The 25000-nt window shown below is 39.9% G+C and overlaps 1 long non-coding RNA gene across 1 annotated transcript; it reads right to left on the reverse strand.

Moving 5' to 3' along the window:
* Positions 1–3328: 3328 nt before the first annotated feature.
* On the reverse strand, positions 3329–9432 carry LOC122547135. The gene is made up of 3 exons (XR_006310898.1): positions 9328–9432; positions 8550–8719; positions 3329–3471 (listed from the first exon to the last, which is right to left on the reverse strand). It is a non-coding gene; the product is annotated as an uncharacterized LOC122547135 (long non-coding RNA).
* Between the last annotated feature and the right edge of the window lie 15568 nt (positions 9433–25000).

Here is a 25000-nt window from a genome sequence, read left to right on the forward strand (position 1 = left end):
CTCACATTTTCAATAATTGAAAGAAAAGCTGCCATTTACTTTGTGCTTAAGACCCATTTTTAGGGAGATGAAGTTGCCTGGTTCCTCACAGCCTGTAATGCTCCGCACTTTAATTTGTGGTTGAAGGTAACTGAGAGATAGTAGCACAAGAGAACATCATTTGGCCCGCCAAGCCGCCAGTACTATCTGATGTCTGACCGAAGGCTCTGTTCCCGTGCTGTTCAGCTCTACGACTCATTTAAATCAGTCTAAGTTTGGAAAAAGGAAAACTTTCAGATCTATAAGCACCCACAATCCCCTCCAAATCCCACTGTTGCCCCAACTGCTTCCACATCGGGAGTGAAAGGAAACTTCCTTCCCCTGTCCCCTAGGCAGGCAGGTTATCCTGGTTTCCACTGGTGACTAGTGGTGATTTGTAGTCCTTGAATGGGTTTTAATTGTCCACTTAAAGACATTAATTATTGCAGATCCAGAAGGTTACCTGCTCACCTACAGCATAATTGTTGAGGTGGTGTATCCCTCTGCGGTCAGCCCACATAAGTATTTACTCTTTCCACCACCTCCAAGGAGAAGAAAGTCATGGTTCGAGAATTGCAGTACTTTTGTTGGTTTTTCCTTTTCCTTTCATTCTCACCATTTAAGATACTGACAATGAAAAAGAATGCCTTTGTTCTTGCTTTTGGCAAAGTCACAATTTTTTAAAAGCTTATTTATGTTGATAGGGAAAGACTCACTTAGCACGCAAAATATGATTGACTTTAAACAGCTAGATCAGATTTTGAAACTCACAAATGTATAACAAACTAATTATTCACACTACTTTATGTATTGATTATCAGGCTGTTTGCAAAGGTTCTCCAGGATTCCCTCCCACAGAACTTAGTCATAATGCCTATGAAAGCTGAAGTGACACACAAATCTCATTTTCATTTGCAAATATATTCTGGCAGAAAAATAAAGAGATCACCTAATGCATCTTCTTTCTTCTAATCCTTCCAAAACTCTGTTGCAATGATCCATTCCTAGGCCGAGCTATTCTTTGGAGTAAAGCTATTCTCTCCATCCTGGAGACAAGGCTTCTTTTGCCCAAGATTTATTTCAGAAAGAATGCAAATTATTTATCAGAGGGAACATGTGGATGGTTGCAGACAGGATGTTCATTGTCTCCACACAGCTTAAGACTGGACTCATACGTCAGAATAAGGACAGTAACAACGTTTGCAAAGGTGACTAGGCACTGAGAGTCAGGGCAAACTGGACAAAGGAGGGGGGTCACTGGACCCGAAATGTTGACTCTGCTTTCTTGCCACGGATGCCGCCAGACCTGCTTTCTCTTTTTGCGTTGGAGAAATTAAACTGTAAAATTCAATTGTGTAATCCAAACAGAAATACACAATAAAGAGATGGCACAAATTCCAATGAATTATTGATGGTACTTCAAAATAATGAATACAGCTGAGAGAAACCATTTCTCAACACTCATTTAGCTACAGAAATCTAAGTCTATCACAACACGGAATGATCTGAAAGCTTTTGCTTTCATATCTCTACATAGAGTTTAATTCCTTATATTAAATGATGTAGGAAGAAGGGTTTTATAACAGTGTCAAGAAATTGTCATGTTCCAGTGTAAGTTATGTGGAGTTAATAGAAGGAATGGCATTATGTTTCAATGTACTTAGAGTGGGCAGGAACACTGTAGGGTGATGTGGAACTAATTGTTGTTCATTGTGGAGACTTGTACAGGTTATGAAGCAGAACATTACAGGGCTAATGTAATGCTAAACTCACCTGAAACAGGGAAGACATCCCAACCTTACACTCAGTATCTAAATTAATGCGAAGTGGCCGTGGTCGCAGACTGTTGCAGAACTTGGCAAATAATTAACCTGTTTAAATTCTAGAGTTTCAAAGTGAAGAATTGCAACAACAGGTCCATAAAGACTGAGGCCTCAATTTTTAGCTTTTGGGGCCACTGTTGGGATAGGCAGCTTCTAAAATTAGCACCATTGCCTGCGTTCCTGTTCCCACCATCAATCTGCTACATGGGGGTGGGGGCGCAGGGGGCAGGGCCATATGGAAGAAGTACAATGGCTTGCCACATGTGGTGAGTAGTCAATTAAACCAGTTAAACATTCAATCCAGACTTGTAAAAGATGCAGTATAGGATTTACCTGTCAAATTCCAGGTTGCCAGTTGCCTGGGGATCAGCATTGCCTGCCAGCCTGGTACTTGAGTAGAGTCAAGAAGTCCTAACCTAGCTTTCAGATGGAATAGATGTACCTGTACCTGTTCCCCAATGCCTTCTGAATTATGCCTGACTTGTTGCAGTTGTACAAAATGCTATCATGCAATAAAACTTGGTGATCTCTGTGAATAGTGCCATTTCTGTCGACGGTAGTGTATCCTGTACCATTAATCACCAGATAAGCCTAAGACAAAAGAGGGTTGGTGGCAGCAAACTGCAACAAACATCCTTTACACGGTAACATATACTGATAGAACCATGTGGTTTGTGCCAACTCTAACAGCAATCATATGAGAATATACAACACAAGGCATGATCTGTACTGTTTCAGCACTGTGTGGAGATCTATATATATAAGAGTATCCATATCTCTTTAAACATTTCATTGTCCATTTAAATCAAATCTCAGCATGCTACTTCCATAAATTGATCTTTTAACCAACAATTTCTTTACTGGTATGGTTGAATTCCATTATCTTCCTCACAGACATCATAATGTCTTTCCATGATCAATTAAGAATCAGGCAGAATACCAAGTTCATTTTTCACTTGCTCCATGATGGAATGATTTCCTGCATCAAGCCACTGAGTTACCAGTTTAAAAATTACTAAAGTCTCCTCTCAAATGAGGCTAATTCTGTTTGAGTCATGGGCTGTCCTCAAATTAAATCCAGCAGCTAATTGTTTGGGGCACATGGCTTCTATTCTCAAGTGTAAATAGGGTCCAATGAACTGGTGATTCTTCTGTGTCCTTTCCAAAAAATGAAAACTGTTTCTAGCACAAAGTAACTGAGTCAGTTACTTTGTGCTAATTGATGTCATGGAACTAAAGAATAACCTTGTTAATACATAATTATCGCTTAAAATACAAAGAAATAGATATTACAATCTTTAAAATTCTGTAAGCTAACTTCAACCATTTAAATAAGTATATGCAAAGATGGTTAACAGATTAAGCTTCTTTGAGATTCAACTTGCTATTGATGTGATGCTCTGTAAAAGCTTTAAAATATAACTTCAATACAAACTGTTAAAATTAATGGAACTTCACAAGCGAGCAGAGATTCTAACCGAGATATTACCTTAATGTTCTCATTGTTAATTCCGGAATGAGAAATGGGCTGAAAGCGGCTATCCTCTGCACTGATCGCGGAAGTCAGTTCTTGAACTATGGCATAAACTTCTTCTTCAGTCTTTGAAACTTGCCGACGACGCAGATCCACCTAACGATTACATTTGTTATGTCAAATCTAGCACTTTTCTGAACAAGATGCCAAATGACTCAGTTAAGAATGCTACTGCACATATTTTAGACATGAACTAAATATGATCCTTTGAATCAATTGTCTTCATATTGTGTTGTCACATCTTACATTTTAAACAAGTTAGACCACCATTTCATGACTTTATCCTGGCTGATAACAATTACAGCAAACAGATTGTTATCACAGAATACAATGCAATTACAAAGAAAATCACAAAAATGTACTCAAGCCAAGTAATAGCAGGGGATTTGCTATAAGCCTGCTTTCCACACCCAAATAAGTCATCCCAAATTAGACATAGGCCAAATGCACATTTAACTTACTGTACTCTGTCCCAACTGCTTTAGCTCTAGTCTCACCTCAGTGCTGTAAAATTACCCATGCTATAAATGATTAATCTGGATAGAATCTTTTGGCTAATTGTCGACAATCTTGAGTTCCACACCTACACAGATCGCAAAAACTTTTCTACCACTATTAGAAAACAAAACAAAACTACTATCTTACCATGCCATTGCACTTCCTGACTACCAGTAGGCAACATTCAAAAGACAAAAATCAGAAAAATATATTGGGAGGACAGAAAATTCCAGCTATAGGTGTGTATCGGAACTCCCTCACTTTCAGATGTTGAAGGATCCCACGCAATAAACACAATAAACAGTAGCTTTTAACTCAAACGATGCGTTGTTAGAAAAAAGTGCTGTTCGTTTTCTAAAATCAAAGACAAACAAACATTCTCACCATTTCATATGCTTCTGCCAGCATGATTCTGATGTACTGGGCAGTGCAGCCTAGCAGAGCAACCTGTTGCCTCAGGAGCTGCTCAATTTGGTACCATTTATGTTATGAATAAATTACTATTGACAGTTCAATTTAACACATTTTATTTATGTTCCCAATGCAGGTACACATCTCTGTGTCAAAGTTACAGTTTACTTACACATTAACAATAAATTAGTCATTATTAAACTAATCAGTGAGAGATTCTTTGGAGCTACGTCTTTCAATTTAAATAGTTTCACTATTTGCTCAAATACCAACTTCATAAATATAAATTGAATTTTAAAAGCACTCTCAACATGCAGGAAAATGTTTCTAAAATTTGCCAAAACTGAGGATATCAACCCAATGAGGGAAAGACGACAATGGAGGGGATTTAGGTGTGGGATCAAAGACCTGAGCATTATTGGACTCAAAACATGAACTCTGTCTCTCTCTCTCCACATATCTGCCAGACCTGCTGAGTTTCTCCAGCATCCTCCGTGTTTGTTTCAGAGCTGATAAGTGTTTTGAAAGCAGGGAGGGAGGTGGTAACTGGAGAGAACTGAACAAAAGTGTACTGACAAAGTTGCAGCCATAATTGTGGAGCAGAGGACAAAAATAAGTCTGGCTTTAAAGGATTCAATGATCTTTACACATATGCAGGATAGAAAGTGTTGTTTATTAAAGTAAAATGCAGCAAGATCAGTGTTGGATTTGACACCATTTACTTCACTGGGGCATTGGGAAACAAAAGGCTTGCAGATCATGGGATGATGGAAATGTATAGTAAGTCAAATGACGAAAGCTAGATTCAACAAGATTTTGGATGATTTGAAGTTTATTTCACCCACAGGACATAGAGAAACATTCCAGAAATTGGACCAGAAGCTGATGAAAAGTTCCTGAGTTTTGCAAACAAAAAAAACACAAAACAAAAGTTAGTTCAACAAAATGTTTTCGGCAGGCAGGCAGTTGGAGACAAGGGGAACATTTTCTTACTATCTAGGCAATACTGTAGCAGATTGACTACCTCATTTTCAATGTACAAAACCAATTAATGACTGCCCATGCACTGAAATCAAGAATACCCCACATTCTGAATTCTAATATTGTTTAAATCTTAATAAGCTCCAAGAAATAAACCTATTTAACTGGAATGGCAACAATAAAATTGAGTCAACATGGACATTATTAACAATTTTACTTTTAATGAGCTACATCACAGTTCTTGTTTAACAAGATAAGCAAACTTACTTGCATTCAATTAGCAGTGGAGAATAAAGATAAAATTCAAAATTTTAATTCCTCTTATCATTCTCACAGCCTCTACTCCACACCCAATGAAAGTCTCCATGGTGTATTCCAATGAATTTTACAGTCAGCCAGTAAGAAAGAACATGATAGTGGGTGGCACGGTGGCACAGTGGTTAGCACTGCTGCCTCACAGCGCCAGAGACTCGGGTTCAATTCCCGACTTAGGCGACTGACTGTGTGGAGTTTGCACATTCTCCCCGTGTCTGCGTGGGTTTCCTCCGGGTGCTCCGGTTTCCTCCCACAGTCCAAAGATGTGCAGGTCAGGTGAATTGGCCATGCTAAATTGCCCGTAGTGTTAGGTAAGGGGTAAATGTAGGGGTGTGGGTGGGTTGCGCTTCGGCGGGGCAGTGTGGACTTGTTGGGCCGAAGGGCCTGTTTCCACACTGTAAGTAATCTAATCTAATCTAATATAGGTACTTCCATCAGTGAGGACCCCAACAAATCAACAATCCATTGACCACCTTCAAAAAAACTAGGTAATGTCAGCCACAATTATAAATCACACTGGTATCCCAGAACCACTGAGAGAGATCCAACTTGGCCCATGTTTACATGAAGCATTTTCATATCCATAGCACAGTTAACTCAGTAAAATGATCAAATGATCAACAATTGCTGAAGAGTTACAGAAAATTTCCAAAAAAAGAGAGGTTTTGACAAAACATATAAATGTGGACACATGGGGAGAAAACTGACAAGGATTAGGGAGAGTGTTTTAGAAGCCTTTGTTACCAAAAACGTGTATGGAATGGTCACACTATCCACAGTAATTCAATATTAATTTAAAAAAAACATTAGTTTTGTCTCCCAGATTTGAGAAAATGTAGCTGAATATTACAAGTGCAGATTTCTTCTCCCCATCTTTAGATGGAGCAGTTGTTAATGTCCAGTTCTAAGGTTACTACCTATGAGTGTCAATCTTTCCTGTGACTTAAAACTTTGAATTTCTCTGATCAAGTTTTTGCTCCTGCCACAGTAGTGAAACGGCCTGGAGTAAAGTCACAAATAGCACTGCACTCCCAGAAGGAAAAGCCAGCAAAACCGGTGAATGAGACATACTGCTCCAATTCATCTTGTGTACTTCAAAATGAAGTGTCAGTGTAATCTGTATGTTCACTTACAAGTATTTCTTGTTTACCTTTGGACTATTCTTCTTCATCCTTCTTGACCACTCCTCCTTGAGTGGAGCCTTTCACTCAGTGAATAAGCTTATGCCTCTTTTCTACTGCCTGGCTGAATGGAAGTGCTATTTCTTTCTCCAATTATTTTTGACATATGGAACAAAGACAGGTTATGAGGTCCATTCCAATGGATAATGCTCCAGTTGAGCAACATAACCTTCTCTTCCCTTCTCCCTTATATGTATTCTAAACTTTTCATTTCAACCACTCCTCCAATTCCACATCCAAATATACAAATCAAGAACAAGAGTAAATCACTCCACCTTTGAATCTGCTATTTCATAAGATCATGGCTGACTTGGTTAATGTCTACCCCTGTTGATCTTTCACACTCTTGCTCATCAAGAATCTATTTTCACCACTTGTTTGTGTAATGGTGAGACTTCAGAATTCCCCATTGTATTTTTTGTGAGCTATCTTATATGGCTGGCACCTAATTATGTTCTTCCATACAAATAGAAACACCAATCTTATTTATCAGTTACCAGAAACATCCTGAGTATGGTTTCTTGCTGCTCCAATAGCATTATCTCTGGAGATCCCTAGGATCGATTCATAGCCTCTCCAATTTCCTACCTTTATTTCATCTACTGTCTGGAACACACTGCCAGAGGAAATGGTGGAAGCAGACACAATAGCAGCATTCAAGAAACACCTGGACGGACACATGAATGGGAAAGGAATAAAGGGATAAGGATCCTGTAAGTGAAGATGGTTTTAGTATGGGAGGGGCAAAATGTGTTGGCGCAGGTGAGAGATTTGACCTAGCATTGGATGAGTTGAAACTTCCACCAATTAAACATTAGGAAGGCCAAAGCCATCGCCTTCAGTTCCCACGACAAACTCTCTTCCAACTACCGATACTCCCCTGGCTTGCCACAGTTTCTGACTGAAGCAGGTTGTTTGCTGCCTCAATATTTTCTTTGTCCCTGTAATAAGCTGATATCCTCCACATCAACAAGACAACCTACTTCCACCTTCATAATAAAACTGTCACCTGGACTTTTGTTAGCTCCAGGCTTGTTACTCTAACATGCTTACGGTCAGCATCCCATCTTCCACCCTTCATACACTTATAACCTATCATATACTCCTCTATCCAGATCCTAATGTGCATCAAATACCATTGATCAATCATCCAAGCTAGCTGACATTACCACGGTCCTGTTCAGATCCCTCCATGACATCACCCCTCCCGCTGTCCTGCAGTCCTACAAGCCTCCAAAAACATTGCAATCCTCCTAGATTTGGCCTCTTGTATGCATTCTCATTCTGCCTCTGTTGGTAGTCATGCCATCAGCCTGTAAGCTCTGATATTCCTTCCCTAAACCTCTCCACCTTTGCCTCTTTCTCTGAGATGCTTCTCAAAACTCTTTGGCCAGGTTTTTTTGGCTGCACGTTGTCAATTTTGATCCGATTACACTACTGTGAAGTTTCTTGAGATTTTTGACTCTGTTGAATGCAAACTGCGATTCGAGAAGATTAATCCCATTTGATTATGATGCTACAAATTTGTAGTGAAATATGAAGAAAAACTACAAACAAGGACTCAGCCTGGAAGGACACAAAAAGGTACATTAAAAATATCAGAACAGTTCTGATGGATGGAAACTCAGCAGGTGGAGGGTGAAAATGTCAGTCATAAATCCAAATAATCGCGTCAGTAATTAATTTAGGCTTTCTGGCTACTAACAAATATGTTTTTTTAATATGAATGGTGTTGATTCTCCCTGGCGTTGACTTCATTGTATTTCATTTCACACAATCTCCACCAACCTGATTCAGTAGGTAAAAGACCAGATCCTCTTCTGTAAATTCGACCATTTCAGTCAGAGCTCTTCACTTGTTCTCCCTCTGCTTGTCCTGCTATTCAATTATAAACTCCGATTGTGTTCTTGTGGTTAAATCCCCGTCGTCCCATCGAACTGTTCATTCGCTGACTCTTCCTTTAGAAAAACAAGTCTCAAACTGTTACAATTTCTCACGCCCATTTTTCTATTCCTATATAATTATATAGAGTCCTCCGTAATAAAATTGCAGGGATTTGGAATTGCTCTGTAACTACAATTATTTCCTCCTCCCTCACAATTTTGGAGTTTTCCCTATCTCTTCCATTTCTGCCTGCAACAGAAAAAACAAAATGCACTATGACCTTCTCCTTCTGTCCAGTGTTTGACTTGAGCCCTCTACGCCTCATCTGTTCGTTTGAGGTTTTTCTGTCGCCACTATTTTTATAGTTTTCACCGCTTCCCTCCCCGTCCCTTTCTCTTTCTGTCTTCAACTTATTATCCACATTTATTTCGCTCTCTCCAACTTATTATTTCCCATCAGTGTATTACTGTTTCCCTCTATTTATTCTAAATGTTGGTCCTCTCCATTTCTTTTCTTTAAATTTGTAAGTATACTTCTTTCATTTCCACTTTTCAAGACGTCCTCTTCATTTATTATAGTGATCATTCTCCCTTTTTCATGATCAAACGTTTCTCTAGCTTCCAGCCTTTCACTGCTTAATTGTCCCTATTTAGTTATACAAGTCGGTCAAATGCAGATTTACCGTAAGCCGTGTAGATAGCAACTATTCTCTGCTGCTACTCGGACATCCACAAATAACAAACACTCCAGCCTCTCCCTGCAATCGCCTCACCCTTTCACTTCCTTGTCTGTTAAGTTCCACGAGGTCCTAGCGCCGGCGAAACATTTAAACCAGTCGCCGAGCTAGAGGCAGTCAACGGGAAATGTCCATCCCGGCTGTGACTAGGTGCAGATTTAGACCAGACCAGTACTAAAGTGTTAAACCGTTCACATTTGATTTTAAAGCTTTTGTAGACGAATATAGAATAATTTTCAAACAATTAAAACCTGTCTCCTTGGAAATATTAAAAGGGGTAGCTAGGTAATGTATTTAGAGTCATGGTTCTCCTCAAAAAGCTAGAAATTGCAAAAATGGGTGGTGAACTAGCTAGCTGAAGGAAAGTGAAAACTAGTGAGAAGTAAAAGAAAAGGAAGAGATGCAGAAAAGGAAAGAAAAGAGAGAATTCTAGGAGAGCCATGGAGCAAAGGGAGGTCCAATTGAAACAGCAGGAGTGAGAAGAGAGTCCCTCTCAGCAAAGCTCTGGTGAGGGAACCACACCCAACTCAAACTGAATAGCTGAAGTATTCATCTTTACCCATTTAATCCATACATTGGATGAGGAAGAGATGGATGCATTTTGATCTCTAGCACAGCAGTTAAAGTGGCTAATTCAACATTAGACACCTCTGTTGCCAAGCAGATTGACAGGGAAAGCTTACAGACGTTTGCTTCATCTTGCATGAGGAGGGTGCCACTGACTATGACAAATCAAAGGGACTGTTTTACGAGCACATCAGTTATTGCCTGAAGTGTATTGTCAAAAATTCCACAGGCCTAGGAAACATTCTGGTTAGGTATACCTGGAATTTGAATGTCTTAAGCAGTTCACCAGGGTGTGTGGGCATTTAAAATTGAGACGACCTATGAAAGCCTTTGTGGTAACACTTGGAGTTCAGAAAATCAATCTCCTTTCCCTTTTGGGTATATACAGAGGAAGAGGATAGCAGTGTCTGTATCGGAAGCCATTCTGACTAATGACCAGGTGTTCACAGAGACACCTGTATGTTTAGGCGAGCTGGGATCTGGAAACTTTCACAGACCTACAGAGATAAAGTGAGAGATATATACACCTGATATAGCTGGAGACTAAAGGGAAGCCAGGCAAAGAAAATAGAACTTCCCTGACTGTTTGAAGAAGTATACTGGATGAGAAACAGGTGCTTTACCACCCAACTGTTTCTACTGAAGGAAGCCAGGGTTTAAAAATGTGTTGCTGGAAAAGCACAGCAGGTCATGCAGCATCAAAGAAACCGGAGAATCGACGATTCGGGCATAAGCCCTTCTTCAGGAACAGTCCTCACTTTCTCCTGAAGGAAGCTAGGGCACATAAAGAAAAATGATTAATTCTGGCATTCTGCTGTTTGCAACATTAAAAGTAGTCAGTGCCTGCTCAGCTAAATAAACACAAAAAACTGCAGATGCTGGAAATCAGAAACAAAAACAGAGTTCTGGGAAAAACCGGCAGATCTGGCAGAATCACTCTCTGCAACTGGATCCTCAGTTTCCTGACTCACAGTCACATTAAGTGAAGATTGGGGACAATATTTCATCCACACTAACACTCAACACTGGAGGCCCCTACTGTACTCACTGTATACCCATGACTGCAGCACCAAATACCAGACTATTGCCATTTACAAGTTCGCTGATGACACTACCATAGACAGTTGAATCTCAGATGGCAACGAAACAGACTAGAGACGGGAGATGGAAGACCTGGAAAAACGTTGCACTGAGAACAACCTAGCTCTCAATGCCGGCAAAACCAAGGAACTCATTATAGACTTTTGATGGGATGTTACTCATGCTCCCCCTACACATTAACAGCACAGAGGTGGAACGAATGGAGAGTGTCAAGCTCCTGGGAGTGGTCATCCACAACAAACTTTCTTGGACTCTTCATGTGGATGTACTGGTTACAAAGGCTCAACAATGTCTCTTCTTCCTCAGGCAGCTGAGGAAATTTGGCATGATGGTGAATATCCTTGCCAACTTTTATAGGAGTGCCATCGAGAGCATTCTGTTTGGATGTATCACTACCTGGTATGGGAACTGTACCATTCAAGATGAGAGACGGTTACAGAGACTGGTGAACTCAGCCCGGACAATCACAAAGGCCAACCTCCCATCTATAGAATCTGTCTACCAGGCCCGCTATCGAGGAAAGGCTGCCAGCGTTCTCATAGATCCATCCCACCCTGGCAATGTTTTTCTACAGCCTCTACCATCGGGGAGAATGTACAGAAGCCTGAACACACACACCAGCCGGTTTCGCAACAGTTTCTACTCTACTGCTGTTAGAATACTGAATGGACTCACAAACTCTTAACATTTGCCTGTACCTGTGTTTTTGTTTTTGCTACTGTTTACCTATTATTTGTTATCTATGCGACCTAACTATGTGATCTGCCTGTATTGCTCGCAAGGCAAAGCTTTTCACTGTGCCTCGGTACACGTGGCAATAAATTCAATTCAATCTGTAGAGTGTGTCTGCTCAGGCTTAACTGTTGACCAAGATAGCTTTGGATTCAAAGAAATGGTGACCACTGCCTGTTTAAAAAAAAACAGAGAGAGAAAGTAGTATCAGGTACTCGCAGACCTTACTAGTGGGGAATATAAAAGATTCCAGTGTGTTGATAAAAGATCTTGCAGCAAAGAGTTTAAAGGTGCCACTGGTTAAAATTTAAAGCTAAAGAGTGGACTAATTGCGGATCTGGTAATGTGTGGTAGCCCCAAGTTTGCCAATATCAAGGACAGATAGATTATTGGGGAAGAATTTGGCTGGTCATAAAATATATCCCTTCAACAAGACAAAGTAACTCAGGGAGACTGGAAAGGCTAAAGAGAGCCAGCAGCAAGTGGCAGAAGTTGAAAGACATTTAAACGCTTGACAGTGGGCAGGAAAACCTGTGGGGGCTGGATTTATCAAGGGTCACTTGAATTAAATCAGAGGCATGTGGTACTGAGAGAGGCTCAAAAGCCCAATAGGGGCAGTAAAACCCATAAGGTTTGGGGTAGCTCACTATGGATCACTTCAATTAAACAGGCCAGCAGGAATAAAAGGATCAGGACAGAGGCTGAAGAAGTCATCCATGAAAGGAGAGAAAAAAAAGGATTGATGACTGTGACAAGAGACGACAGGACAGGGCCTGAGTTCTGGTTAATAGATATCTTTGTGGTAGATATACAGGAGGACCCTCTGGAATTATCTAAAGAGCCCGGAAAAAATATAAGTGAAGCCTCACTTACAGGATTAGCCACAAAGAGTATAACAGAAGCTGAATATTCACCTGATGCCAATAATATTCCAGGGAAATTTGAACAGGCTAGAGGAAAACCCAATCCTAAAACAAGGGGTAAAGGAAAGGGAACATACCGCACAGCAGACACCACTGAAGGTAACCACCGGGGGCATACCAGTGAGGTTAAAAACAAAATTACCCATTGGGACATCAAATAAACAAAATGACGTTTCAAACCTCAGTAGGTCCAATCCAAATTGATATAAGTGACATCCCTGATGCTAGACCGGATACCCTACACGAGGAAAACCTCAGACTAATTTGCTGAACTCCTGGAACTCACATTTGTACGAAATATTTGAATCCATTACATTGGTTAAAGAACTGGGCAGTGAAGAGTTATAACTTGGAAAAATGGCACATCTCAGGGAACAACTCCAGTTGTTATTCCCAAAAGAGATTTAGAATGCAGGTTAGAATGAAGGGAGTGAATGAAAAATGTATGTGCATTTTTGTATTGTTGCTTCACAACTACCTTGCACCAAAACTGCAAGGGAGAAACATTTGCTTTTGTTCCTCATGGTGCGACAGTGTTACAATAATGGTAAAAATAGACAATCAATTTTAGATTTACGTCATCTGATTTTAATATCTGGGACCTTTCATGATTAAAATATTTTTAAGAAAGGGAAATCATTGATTTAAGGTGGCAGTGACTACTTGTCTAGGTTGAGCCAAGCTCATGGAATGATTAAAAAAAACAGGAATTAGTCAGTGCTGAAATGAATATAGTTAGGAAAAGAAATTCAAGAGCTGTATCTCATTGTTAATTCATACCTTTCTGGAAATACCAACTGGAACTCTATCAACAAACACATTGACTTGGACCCCATTTACCACCCACTGAGAAAAAGAACTGCAAATGACATCACCATAGGAAATGACGTCACCACAGGAAATAACATCACCGACCCAAGGAAATCCAAACATATACATAGAAAGCAGGAAACACCAGCCGTGCTTCGTCCAGAGGCTCACTGAACACGTTACCTAGTATGGTGACAAAACATCTGAAAATGAACCATCCAGCTCAGTGAGCAAACCTACATCCAGTGGGTGATAATGTTCAATCTATACATTAATAACATACTAATGAATTGTTATCCATAGTTACTATTTGAAGTTCAATCTCCAATTGTAATTTCACAGTAGAAGAGCAATATAGTGGGATGGTCAGCAGTAGAAATAATGTAATTGTAGTTATATAAAGTGGATTCTATCCTCACTGCCACAATACCTCAATTTTAATTTGAAGCAACTCTTGCATTACTTGGTCTATACAGAAGCCACTACTCTGCTTGCTATCTGGAAGAAGCATAACATTCAGGTCGGTATCTCCTTTGCTAGATTATCAACATTAGGAAACTCCGTCCCTCTCTACAATTACATACTATCAAATAATCCCTAATACTTCCTTTCTTCAAATACAGTTTCAAAGCAAACTGTTTTCTTCAATTTCCATCTAAAATTTTATGCATATGCAAAAATGGAACAAAAATTATTTTATCTATGTATTATATATATATATATATAAAAAATTTGTGCGTTGCAATTCAATGCATTTATAATGCAAACACATTATAAATGTATTCAATTGCAAAGGAGAAAGTTTATTCCCTGAAACTTTCTTTGAAAAGCTGATTTATGTCATCATTTTGTTACTTAGTGCAATGTAAACCAATCTGTATTGAGGTCAAGACAAATAGTTGCAAGGTTTATCTCTCGTAAATCAGTTTATGGAGTAGAAGATATCAAAACAATAATTTAAATTTGATCATCAAATTGATTTGTAGAAATGGTACAGTGGTCTTAGTAATTAATGGGGAAATTATTCAATTCATCGAGATTTTCCAGTCAGTTAACCCATGGTCATGACTGAAAGTAAACATTTTCATAATCTCAGCATTACGTTCCCAACCTTAACACTATATATCTGTTCAGTTATTTCAGATACTATATCTGCTTCCTTTAAGTTTTCATTCATTTGGTTATGTGGCAATTCCTTAAATGAACTTTTTTTAGCTGTCATTTCCGCTAGAATTATATTCATCAGTTACTTTCTGGTTCCACACAAGTAATTATTTCTGAAATTGAAACTTCGATCACCTTCACTTCATTTCCCTAAGCACTCTACTTCACAATTAACTTAAAAAAATCTTTCTCACTTCAAAATTCACTGATTCAAGACTTTTATCTGGGCTGTGCTTCTTTGAATTTTCTTCTGATGTTCAAATGCAGTAACAAAATCAGAATTCCATATTTAGTATAGATTGCAAGATTTCCTGGGTTTTATAGATTATTTTATCCCCCACAATATTCCATTTGCCTTCAAAACTGCAAACAAAATGATATTAGCATCTAGTAAACTTGCAGGTATTTCATCTGCAACAATCTGTTGAAAATTGCCACCAATTATTTGAAATGAAATATACATTTTGTTGGACGTTCAGCATGATTGCATGTGTAAAGGAGACTAACAGGTTTAAACCACACAAAATGGCAAAAACTACTAGCAGATCAGACGAATGAGAAATTTTAGGAACAAGGAGCAGATAATTAAAAGGCTATAAAAGAAGGAAAATATTGATCATGAGAGTAAATTGGTAAGAAATTTAAGAACAAACAGCAAGAATTTATATGGGTATATAAGAAGAGAATATCTAAAGTAAGTGTGGGACGCTTGGAGAATGCAATTGATAATGGAGAACAAGGACATTGCTGATAACTTAAACCAATATTTAGTTTTGGGTGGTCTTCAAGGTGAGGACATCATAAGCATCCCAAAGATATTAGGTAATCAAGGCCTGATTGGAGGAAAGATTTTGTAAAGTCTCCATTATGAAGAATAAAGTACTTGATGTACAAATGGGACTAAAGGCAGAAAAGTTGTCAGGACCTGATCACCTGCCCCCAAGGATTTTAAAAGAAGTGGGTGCACAGAAAGTGGAAACATTGATCAAAATATTTCAGACCTTACTGGAGCTTTTCAGTAGATTGGAAATGTGACACCCTGTACAAGAAGGGAATGAGAGAGAAAGTACAAAACTATAAGCCTATCATCCATCATTGGGAAAATGGTGGAGTCCATTATTAAAAAACAAATAACAGGGAATTTAGAAATCTTAACACAATCAAACACAGTCAGCATGATTTTATGAAGATGCAATCATACTTAACAAATTTGTTAACTTCTTTGATAGTATAACAAGCCTAGTTGATAAAGAGGAGCAAGTGATGTAGTGTATTCTATTTATTAAGGGGCCATATAAAAGGTTTTTGTATGAGACAGGAGTTCATACAAAATGAGAGGGTAATGTTTTGGAATGGATTATGGATCGCTCAACACACAGAAGTAGAAAGTTAGGATTAATGAATCTTTGTCAGGATGGAAAGATGTCTCCAGTGGAATGCTACAAGATCAGTCCTAGAGCTTCAACTTGGAGGTGGAGGCAGAGGGCAATCTATCCAATTTGCTGATGATATAAAAATAGGTGAGAGGGTTTGATGGCAGAAGGAATTTTCAAGGGGACATAGATAAGTTGAGAGAGTGGGCAAAATCTTGGCAGCTGGAGTTTAATGTAGGAAAGTGTGAGATCATGAACTTTGGTAGGTAGAACCAAAAAGCAAGCTACTAGTTAAATGAAGAGGGAATTCAAATAATGCAGCACAGAGAACTCTGGGTGTTCTTGTGTGTGAAACCAAAATGTTAGTGTACATGTGCAGCAAGTAATTCATGGAATTTTGGCCTTTATTGGTAGGGATTTGGAGTTTAAAAACAAGGAAGTTTTGTCACAACTGCACAGGGAGTTGATAAGGCTACAACTGGAGTATTGTGTACAGTTTTTCCCCATATTTAAAACAAAGGATATACTTGCATTGGAGGCAGTTTAAAGAGAATCACTGGGCTGATTCCTGGGATGAAGAGGTTGATTAACTGAGAATGGTCAAACAAGTTAGATCTTTATTCATTACCGTTTAGAAGCATGAGGGTTGATCTTATTGAAGCATAAAGGATTCTCAGGGGGCTTGACAGGGTAGGTGTTGAGAAGATGTTTCCATGAGTATGAATTTCAAACTGGGGACTTAGTACAAAATTAGGGGGCATTCATTTGAAAATGAGATCTGAAGGGGTCTGAGGATAGTGGATGTTTGGGATTCTTTCCCTGTTATCTTGATGTCTGAAGCACTGTCAGTGGGTTCACATCCAGGAAATTCCTCCCTACCGACATTATAGGTCTACCTACAGCACATGCAATGGTTCAAGAAGGCAACTCACCTCCACCTTCTCAAGGGCAACTAGAGACAGACAATAAATCGACGTTTCGGGCATAAGCCCTTCTTCAGGAATGAAGGGCTTATGCCCAAAACGTCGATTCTCCTTCTCCTTGGATGCTGCCTGACCTGCTGCGCTTTTCCAGCAACACATTTTTAAGCTCTGATCTCCAGCATCTGCAGTCCTCACTTTCTCCACAGACAATAAATGCTGGCCAGCCAGCGATGCCAACGTTCCATGAGTGAATGAAAAAGAACTGCAGGGAATTGAGAAGAATTGATTAACTGAAAATAAAAGAGGAGAGAGATACATTTTTGAATATCAGGGAGTTGGCAGAGCTGGTACAAAATAGAAGTTCAGGCCGTGGCAGAATAGCCGTGATCTTAATAGATGGAGTGGCAATCATGAGGGTTCCAATTCCTGCACATATTTCTTAATTTCTTTGAAAAATGTCGGTTGGATTCTTCAATACCATGATATCGATGATAATACTCAAGACAGGCAAGTACCTCAGGGTTCAATAACTGGGAAGCAGGGATCTAGGGACTGGGTTCTGTGCTGGGGTCAGGGGCAGGGCGGCTGTCTTGGGTCAAGGGCCAGGGATGGGAGCAGGGACCTAGTACGAAGCAGCACTGGAGTCCCAACTTCTGTCCCCGTTTCTGATCCACATCCAATTCCTTATGTTATGAAAGACCATCACTATTGTCACACAAGATTAAACACCCCTTTGGACTACGGTAGCATTACCATGTAGCTATTCACACCATGATAACAACAATGGACATCTATAAAAGCCTTACAGAATCATAGAGTCCAACATGTCCATGTTGACCATAATCTTAACTAAACTAATTCCACTTGCTTGCACTTGGCTCATATCCCTCTAAACCTTTCCTATTCATGTACTTATCCAAATGTCTTTAAACTATTGTAACTGTACCTGCATCTATCAGTTCCTCTGGTAGTTCATTCAACAGACGAATCACACTTTGTGCAAAAACGTCCCTCAGGTCCTTTTTAAATCTTTTTCCTCTCAACTTTAAATAATCCCCATCCTAGGGAATAAATCTTTGCTATTCACCTTTTCTATGCCTCTCATGATTTTATAAACCTCCATATGATCACTACTCAATCTCCTATGCTCCAGTGAAAATGTCCCAGCACATTTAGCCTCTCCTTATAACTCACACCCTCCAGTCCCAGCAACATGCTGGTAAATATTTTCTGCACCCTCGCCAAATAATAAAATCCTTCTTTAGCTCATTGAGTTAGTCATCATTTCTAAAGCAAATAAAGCTTTTATGAAAGACCTTTTGGGCAAGATAAAGGGCCATACCATTGATACATCATTGAGGATAGACACAGGTATGAAGTCATAGTGGCAAACCAATAACAATCACACGCTTCAGGAGCAGCCAACATTATTGTTTCAGTCAGCAAAGTGCACCAAGTAGAAAAATCTCTAACAGATACGATTTGTAACCGACTGGAAAACTGCCTTTTTTTAATGATATCTATAAAGTCTGTAGCACCAAAACGTATTTGGCACATGGGCAGGAAATGTAGTTCCAAAGGTCAAGCCAAATTCCAGAACAAAACACAGGTGACCAACAAGATGGTAAAACACTGGCAGCAAGGCAAATATTAAGGAAGTCTACAAGCTTGAATATACTAGCAAGGTACCTGTGCTGAGGGGTGGATGCACACTTATTGCCATCCAGTGAGAAAACGTTGAATTTGCTCCTGCCAGCTGCACATCAGGCACCAATGTCTTAATGAAAACTTGGGTAGGATGGCAGTTTGCAACACTAACAAATCTTTGTTTCTCTATGCAATTTCCAGATCCCAAGATACAATAACATAAGCACCCAACCCTCAGACCCATTTTCATTAACCCCCCAAATCACATCTCTGAGGTGGGCCACTTGGGATTCTCAGAGAATGTATTGCCTAGGCCTTCCTCCCCATCCCCTATACAGAGTGTAGAGACATTCACCTTAACAGGTAATTTGTCTGGACTAGGCTCAGGGTCCCATTTTAGTGAACACAGCACAGACACAAGCCTGCAGTTAGAGGAGCGAGAAGCAGCCAAGGTCTTTGACATTCGGAGGATTGCTGGACAGCAGGCCCCTGGTGAGAAGTTGAGCCGCTGCATTCAGCCATTAATGAGCTGACAGAGATACACAGGCAAACAAAGGAAGATCAGCCAGAGAAGAAAGAGATTACGTGCAGACTGGAGTGAAGGGAAGATGATTGTGCTCATGTACTGTCTGATCTCATAGATTGTGTGGTTTTTAAAAAAAATAGAATGTATTTGCAAATACAAATTCACCCCATAGACTATGTGTGTGTGTGCGTGCAAGTGAGAGAGAGAGAGAGAGAGTGTGTGTGTGTGTGTGTATGCGTGCGTGCATGTATGCCACTAAACAAACAACCAGCAACCGGAAGGAGCAGGAACGGAACCAATTAAATTCCAGAAGACACAGTATAGCAGCGCATCACAGGAGGCTCCAAAGCACTGAAGATGTCACGTAGGCAGAGGACGAAACATCTGAAAATCAACTTCCCAGCTCAGCAAACGTACCCACAACTCCAGAAGCTAGCACCTGAGCTACATATCTTTACACAAAACTTGAACAAGGGATAATATTTCTGGTGCTGGAGTCTAAGCATCTCAGTCACAGGAAATTACCCAGGTATATCTCAGGGTAATGTTCTAGTTTCCATCATCTTCAGTTGTGTTACAAGTGGCCTTATTTCCAGCATAAGATGGGTATGATTTTGCAATGTTCAGTTCCATTCTCCAAGGTTCCATTGATAGCACTTTCCAACCTGAATTTCTATCACCCAGAAGAAAAGGTCAGCAGATACAAATGAAACCGCTATCGGCAAGTTCCCCTCCAAGCCACACACCATCCTGACTTGGAACCACATTACTGCTCCTCCGCTGGGTCTGAATTAAACTCCTGGAGTTCCCTTATTAATAACATTACAGATGCAGCAGTTCAAGAAGCTGGCTTACTATCCCCTCTCAAAAGCACTTAAGGATGTGGAATAAACAATGGCCAATGTTTAGTGTTTATTCAGCTACTTCTTTCCTAATCCTTATAATCTCAAAGTGGGTCAAGCTGAGAATCGTCTTAAAGCCTTTATCTAGGTGTCAGTTAGCTCAGTTGGCTGGACGGCTGGTTTGTAATGCAGAGTGATACCACTAGGATAGGATCAATTCCTGCACCAACTGAGGTTACCATGAAGGTTACCACCTTGCCCTTCACATGAGGTGTTGCAACCCTCAGATTAAACTCACCACCAGTCATCTTGCTGTAAGGTTCTCTGGGACTATACTTCACCTTTACATAGTGATTTCTAGAGAACAGATTACACTCACACTGAGATTAAACCTATCATCTGAACCTGTCTCAATGCAAACAAATTTAGATGCTTTTTGTGAGTGCTGAAACTAATAGGATGTATGTCACATTTGAATTAACTGTTCAATAGTATAATACTGATATCCATGAGTCCAAATAATCCTTATATTGTATTTTACCTGCCAGTCCACTCATTCTTTTCCACTTACTCATCCTTTGGATTCAAAATCAATCCAGATTCCAGCACTTGCTTTAACTTCAATTTAATTTACATCATAGGATTGACATATTTTAGTACATCTTGAATATGCATGCTATATTTAAACTCAGAACACTCTGAGGAAGAGAACAGGAGTGGCAGAACTCTTCAGTAGCTTTTGCTATCTGAGCAATTGAAACGATACTTTCCCTCCCCAGAATCTATGTTATATTACTGATGGTGCAGGCAGCTGTCATTTAAAAATGTAAATTGGATTAGTAAGTGCCTCAATAATAGGAAACAAAAGGGGATTGCCAGTGGTAATAATTCTAATTGGACAGCTGTGACCAACACAGTTCCCTAGGGACCAGCCCGAAGGCCTTAGTTGTTCCTAAAATCCATTAATAACCTCAACAAAGATTGTAAGAATATATTGTGTTTATGAAAGCTAGCCGCTGATATGGGAACGAAACAAAGGGGTAGAAATTCATCTGAGTTTTAGGCATAACCAAGGTGAAAGATTGGTGAGTCATCTTAAAATATCAGCACTATTGATGGACAGCACATATAATGGAGGCCAGGAAAATCTGAGTCAGTCTTATACAGGTTTTAAAAGAAAATACAAAGACCTCCATTTTATACTGCCTTTCACAATCTCAGCATGTCCCAAAAGTGCTTTACAGACAATGAAATGCTTTTAAAGTGAAGTTTTCATTATAATGTAGGAAACATGATCATTTTCAAAGTGTGAACCCCCACATAGAGCGATATAGCTGTGGCGAGATAAATTGTTGTCTGTAATGTTGATTGAAAGATTAAAATTCATCAGTAAACTGTTGTGGCTGTGAGCAACTTGCTGATATAACTCATAGAGGAGGAGCTGATGGTGTTCTTTCACAGCATTCCCTCAACTCCGAATCTTTGGTTTTGAGATGCTTCAATGAATGCATATTTGTCATAACTAGCAGCATCCCCTTTAGTCACTGCAGCACAATACAACCCACCTCGTATAGCCCATAATGCTTTTGATACTCTCTTTAATATTTTCTCTCTCTCACTCTTCACACTATTGGCACAACTATCGTACCTTGAAATACAAAAATTATGTGAATGAATAGTGCAAGTATGAATAGTGATAGGGGCATGATAGGGACAGGAGTAAGGGACATAACTTGAAAGGTTTTTGGCCAAGTTTTCTTCCTATCTATCTCATTTAAGTCTCATCTTCACACATTATTCACAGCAAAGTACTATTGATTTCCATGGATCAGACGAGATGGGTCTTTCTTGAGGAATCACCAACACTAATACACAGGAAAATGGGAAATGTGTTACGCTTGCGCAAAAGCCAGCTAACTTAAGGAAGAACTTGAATCTAGCCTTGTGTCAGCAAGTGCAAATAAATATTTTGAAAATTCAAACCAGCAGAAGCCAATTAATATGCACTGGCCGACCTTCTGAAGTACTACAACAGCAGAAGGAAGGGAGGAATCTAACTTAAACCTGTATGCATTGATGCCCATGTCGCTGAGATCATACAGTCAACATGAAGTGAATGCTCAGTTGCATGAATGGAGCATTGGAGTTCACAGAGGAGCCCAGAATTTAACAAGTGTAGCAATTTAAGTAAGAACAAGCTGAAGGTGAGAGGAAGGGCCTGGGAGTTATAATATAGTGCTATCATAGTGTATCAGTGAGTAGGGTTAGATTAGGGAAAAGTTAAAAATCACACAACACCAGGTTATAGTTCAACAAGTTTATTTGGAAGTACAATCTTTTGGAGCACTGCTCCTTCATCAGTTAGCTAGTAGGGCAGGATCAGAGGACACAGAATTTATAGTAAAAGATCAAAGTGTCAAACAACCGATGCAATGTACTGAATAAACCTAGATTGCTGTTAAGTCTTTAATCACTTAGAATGGGTTGCAGGTTTCGACTCATTAATATGTAAACCCCAGAACTTCTAAGTCACACTCCTGAGATCACTTAAGGTTTTATAAAAAAAGTGACATCTCAGCTCAGAAAATGAATTAAAGTTGTGACAATAGAGTCTGTTGGTGTCCCAACCTTGAGTCAGACTGGTTTTATTTCCAGAGTAGGAATTCATAAAATGTTATCGGAAATGTCTGTTCCTTCGAGCACAACACCATACAACCCTACCTTGGCAACCACTTGTACATTTCTATCAGGTCACCTCTTCCTTCTTCTCTCCAGTTTGAAAAGCCCTAGCTCACTCAACCTCTCTTCATAAGACATGCCCTCCAATCCAGACAGCATCCTGGTAAATCTCCTCTGCACCCTCTCTAAAGCATCTACATCCTTCCTATAATGAGGCATCCAGAACTGAACACAATATTCCAAGTGTGGTTTAACCAGGTTTTATAGAGCTGCAGCAAAACCTTCCGGCTCTTAAAGTCAAACTCCCTGTTAATGAAAGCCAAAACATGCCTTCTTAACAACCCTATCCACTTTGTGGCAACCTTGAGAGATCAATGTACATGGACCCAAGATCCCGCTGTTCCTCCACACTGCCAAGAATCCTGTCTTTAATCCTATATTCAGCATTCAAATTCGACATTCCAAAGTGAATCAGTTCTCATTTATCCCAATTGAACTCCATCTGTCACTTCTAAGCCCAACTCTGCATCCTGTCAATGTCTTGTTGTAGCCTGCAACAGGCCTCAACACTATCTACAACACTACCGACCTTTGTGTCATTGGCAACCATCCTAACCCACCCTTCCACTTCTTCATCCAAGTCATTTATTGGATCTAGGTCTTTGTGCTTGTTGCTGAAGTCTGTGGATGAGTGCCATGCTTCTAGAAATTCTCTGCCTGCCCTCTGTTTAGCTTGTCCTAGGATCGTTGTGTTGGCCCAGTTGAATTTCTCGTCCTTGTCATCTGTGTGTGTGGCTATTAGGGACAGCTGGCCATAGCGCTTAGTGGCTAGTTGGGGTTCATGGATTGCTAGTTGTCTGCCTCTTTGTCCCATGTAGTGTTTCCTGCAGTCTTTGCATGGAATATTGTAAATTATGTTTGTCTTGTAATGATGGGTATTGAGTCTTTTGTTTTGGTGAGTTGTTGTCTGAGCGTGCCTGTTGATTTATGGGCTGTCATGGATCCCAGTGAGTGGAGAAGTCTGGCTGTTAGTTCTGGGACTTTTTTATGTAAGGTAGCATTGCTATTGAGTTAGGTCGTGGTATGTCGTCTTCACGATTTTTTGTCTGTTAGGTGCCTGCAGATGAAGTGCGGGAATATCCGTTCTTAGTGAATACTTTGTGGAGGTGTTCTTCTTCTTCTTCTCTAAGTAGGTCGAGAGTGCTGCAGTGTCTTGTAGCCCTTTTGAACAGGGTCCTAATGCAATTTCTCCTGTGTGTGTTTGGGCGTTCACTGTTGTAGTTCCGGAATTGGTCCATGTGTATGGCTATACCCATCAGTACAAGACAAACATAACTTACAAGATCCCATGCAAAGACTGCATGGAACACTATATAGGACAAATTGGCAGACAACCAGCAATCTGGATCCACGAACACCAACTAGCCACTAAACACTACAACCAGCTGTCCCTTGTAACCACACACACAGATGACAAGGATCATAAATTCGACTGGGACAACTTAATGATCATAGGACAAGCTAAACAGAGGACAGCCAGAGAATTTCTAGAAGCATGGCACTCATCCGTGGACTCCATCAACAAGCACATAGACCGCGACCCTAGATACTGGCCACTACAATGAACAACCGGCAATCAGGAAATAGCAGGAACTGGCAATCAGGAAATAGCAGGAACGGAATCAAATAAATTCCAGCAGCCACGGTATAGCAGCACTTCACAGGAGGCTCCAAAGCACTCATGCTGTCACCTAGGCAGGGGACAAAATGTCAGCAAATCAACTTCCCAGCTCAGCAAACATATCCACAAAATGGCAATTGTCCTTTGTGTTAAAGATGATACAGGCCAATCAGAGTTATTCCTCTGATTCTCATTGACTTGAATTTCATAAGAATTCCATAAGGTTTTTAGTTGATCAAATGTTGCTGGTGTCAAGGATATTCACTCTCACTTCATGGATGTAACCTACAGCTAATACATCTTGGAAATGACTGCCAGAGTACTCAGACCTCTTGGTATCATGCTAGCCCACAAACCCACCAATATACTAAAACAGCAGCTAATGAACTTTAAAAGACCCTATACAGACAAAAACAAATTGAATGTCATTTACAAAATACCTTGCAAGAACTATAACAAACACTATGTTAGGCAAACAGGCAGAAAACTAGCCTACCAGATTGGACCCAAGGGTCTGTTTCCTGCTGTACATCTCTATGACTTTATGACCAGCGCTTCACCGGAGGCTCACTGATCTTGTTATCTAGTATGGTGATGAAGCATCTGAAAACAAACCTTCCAGCTGAGAGAATAAACTTACATCCAGAACCT

Source organism: Chiloscyllium plagiosum, unplaced genomic scaffold (assembly GCF_004010195.1).
Source record: "Chiloscyllium plagiosum isolate BGI_BamShark_2017 unplaced genomic scaffold, ASM401019v2 scaf_10906, whole genome shotgun sequence".
In the NCBI taxonomy this organism is placed as follows: domain Eukaryota; kingdom Metazoa; phylum Chordata; class Chondrichthyes; order Orectolobiformes; family Hemiscylliidae; genus Chiloscyllium; species Chiloscyllium plagiosum.